Source organism: Octodon degus, unplaced genomic scaffold (assembly GCF_000260255.1).
Source record: "Octodon degus isolate 3935 unplaced genomic scaffold, OctDeg1.0 scaffold00154, whole genome shotgun sequence".
In the NCBI taxonomy this organism is placed as follows: Eukaryota; Metazoa; Chordata; class Mammalia; order Rodentia; family Octodontidae; genus Octodon; species Octodon degus.
In genome coordinates this window covers 2,441,243-2,444,800 of record NW_004524730.1, presented here as the reverse complement: position 1 = coordinate 2,444,800, position 3,558 = coordinate 2,441,243, and positions in this window count along the sequence as shown.

Here is a 3,558-nt window from a genome sequence, read left to right as displayed (position 1 = left end):
CATGTGTAAATATCGTATAGTCTCCCTAGTATAAGAACTCCAAAGAAGAAATACAAATAGAAAGATATAATACAAGTAAAAGGAAAGTAGGATCTCGAGGACTAACTAACGAAGGTTTTGATTAGTGGTAATAACTGAAGTTTTCATGTCGCAGTAAAGGAGGAATGATTTTGAGCTGGAAGAAAAGGGGCATTACTGGCGCAGGTAGTAAGAAGGATGACATGAGGGTCAGCCAACAGTTCAGTGGATTAAAGCGCCTGCAAGCAGGAGCAGGGGCCAGGGGTTCGGTCCCTGGGCCTGCCATGCCAGCCCCACCTGTGGGACGCTGAGACGGTGATTGAAACTGGGTGTGGTGGCATTCGCCTGTAATCCCAGCACTTGGGAGGCTGTAAACAAGAGAATCACTATGAATCCAATCTAGTAGTAAGACCCTGAACACGCTGTAGACCCTTCCCTGAAATACAGGAAAGAAAGATGACATAAATTTTAATCTCACAAAACGCAAAAAAAAAAAAAAAAAAAAAAAAATTTTTTTCTTTTTTTTTTTTTTTTTTTTTTTTTTTTTTTTTTTTTTGGTGGTACCAAGGATTGAACTCAGGACCTTGTGCTTGCCAGGCACTGAGCTATCTCCCCATCCCCAAAAAGCAAAATTTCACATGCACAGTAACTAGATAACACCAGCAAAATGAATAAAAGTGGAACTTGGAAATAAAAGTATAGAAAATATAAAAATATGAATATAATTAATCTTGTATAGTTGATCTTACACTATGTGTAAGTAGGGAAACTGATCCAAACTGATTTGTAGATCAAAACTCATACTCGTATTGGTAACAAAAATAAATTTAGGTCCAATAAGTAAAGTTTAAAATGCAAAACTGGGTGAAGATACACAAGGCAAATAATGATAAAGTTGTAACAGCAATATTTGCATTCTAGAAGGTAGAATTAATTAATCTTTCTTCTCATTGAACTAAGATATGTACTAATAGTGTTTAGACAAGATATCATAGCCGTATCTTGTCCTGTGAATAACTACTACAAAGACAACAATATGCAAAAATGTATTAATTATTGTAACTGTCCTACTAACCTGTTTTGAAATTGTCTCATTGCTATTTCTTCCTCAATAAAATTAACATAAAAAGAATTAATGATTGCCATAATGTATATATATTTATAAATCAAATATGTATTATTCTTTGTTCTTTGCATAGGTACTATATATTTTACATATATTTAATAAACATTTGCAAAAGTTGATCACATTCAAGACTAAAATAAATTCAAAATGGAAATTTGAATGACTATATATTATAATAAAACATAATGACTATAAATAACAAAGAACAAAGAACACCTGAAATTATTAGTTACCAGAAATGTTTTTCTATAAAAACCAAAGTTGTAAGTATGACTGAAATTACTGCCTCTCTAAAAAGTAATGAAAAGAAGAAAACATCTCTTTTTTATCAAAACTTCTGGGCACAATAAAATCAGCATTTAGGAAAAATGTAGGATGTATATTGGCATTTTATCTCTGAAATGGAACATAAAATATAAAAGAAATTTGATTTTGTCTTAGGAAATAGGAACCAAGAACAAGGAAAAGGTCTAGATAAAGAAAGAAATGTCCAAGCAAAGTTCAAAATTAATAATATGCATAAGAAAAACATACATTTTAGAAGACGTACAAAGAAACTGCTCAAAAGGAAAGAACACCTAGGAAGGAAAGGAGACAAGAAAGAAAGGAGATAGATGATAGATAGATAGATAGATAGATAGATAGATAGATAGATAGATAGATGATAGACTGTACCACTAATTCTTATTGAAAAGAACAGTTAATACTTATTTTTTAAATAAATTTTGAGTGTCTATATGTGAAAATCTGAACAACTACTTTGACGGGCCAGCTAAATAGCTCAGCAGATTAAGGCTCATGCTGAGGCAGACGCAGAGACTTGGGTTCGATCCCCTGCATGCCCCGTCACTACAAGTCGGATCCGTGTGTGAGACCCTGCAGACCCGGTGCTAAATACAGGAAAAACAAAAACAAACAGACAGTCCTAAGCAGCTACTTTGAAGATAACAACAAACAATATAATAACCATTTTTGATCTCCTACCATCTTGTTTGCAATTCTATACCGTTTTAATATTTTTAACTCTCTTTAAAAGATAAAAAAGAAAAGTACATTAACAATATTTAATTCGTTTAAAATTCAATAAAATACATAAGCAACTTATGAAACTGTCTTGATCAGGTTTTTCTTTGCTGGACAAAATAAGCACAGTTGCCTTTTTCCACGGCAGAAAATGCGTGGAAGAAGGGCATGGTGGGAAAAAGCTGCTGACCTCGCGCAAGGCAGGAAGCAGCCAGGAGTGAGGCGCGGGAGGAGACGTCCCCGGAACGGCCCGGCCTCTCTCCTGAGAGCCCATTTAGCGATGGATTCTGCAGTGAGCTATTCCGCAGCTGAGTACAATGGCCCCATGATCCAGTCCTCTGCCCAAATCCCAATCTGTAAACACCCGAAACTTTGAGGGGGGGGGGGCATTCTTTTTTTTTTTTTTTTTTTTGGTGGAACCAGGGATTGAACTCAGGGCCTTGCGCTTGCCAGGCACGTGCTTATTCTACTGAGCCGTGTCCCCGACCCCTTAAAAAAATGGAATAAGGATTTTTTTTTTTTCTCCAAATGGCTTCAGGGCAGGTTTGGCTGGCTGCAGTGTTGTGGGGATCGAACTACAGCAACCAGAGGCTGACAGCTTTGTGGAAGCAGCCACTTAACGAACTGAGCTAGGGCCAGGCCCCCCGAGGGGGAACATTCTTGATCTAAACTACAGAAGAAACTGATTTTTTTTAAAAAAAGAAAAAATATAGTATTATGGATTCTAAAAAAATGGTTAGCTCATAATACGTATATTTAAGAACTATAAGTGAATAATATGCACAAGTTAATAGTAAGTAAATAAACATATAAACAAACCTAAAATATAGGTATGTCCCAAGTAAAATAGAAACTACCAAAAATTATATGGAATAAAGTATAAAATTAGGCCAATTTTCTCAAAAATGATTAAAAATGTTAAAGGTTTATTCTTGATAATAAGCGTCAGAAGCAGATGATTTCATGACTGAATTCTCTGCAAGCTGTAAAGAACACATATTTCAAAGAATAAAACTGCTTCTCAGCCTGTGTTTGCAAAGCCGATTCTCCTCAAGCCTGGGTGAAAATTGTGAACCAACAATCATGTTCCTTTATAGAAAAAAGAATATTTAAACTATTTTAGCAAAATTACATCTTAAAATGTTTCTTCACCACTTGAAGTCTTAGTACAGTATGAACTAGTGTATCAACTCACATTCTATTATTTATTCTATTTTAAAAATATACACAACTGTGATATCCAAATACATAATCAGAATCATCTGTTCGAACATAAATATTTGGGAAATTCAATCAGCTACATAGATTATGAAAATGTTTTAAAAAAGATAATCTACAAATTAAAAATGTATAACATTTATAGTTAAAAAGAACAACAGGAAGAAAATAAC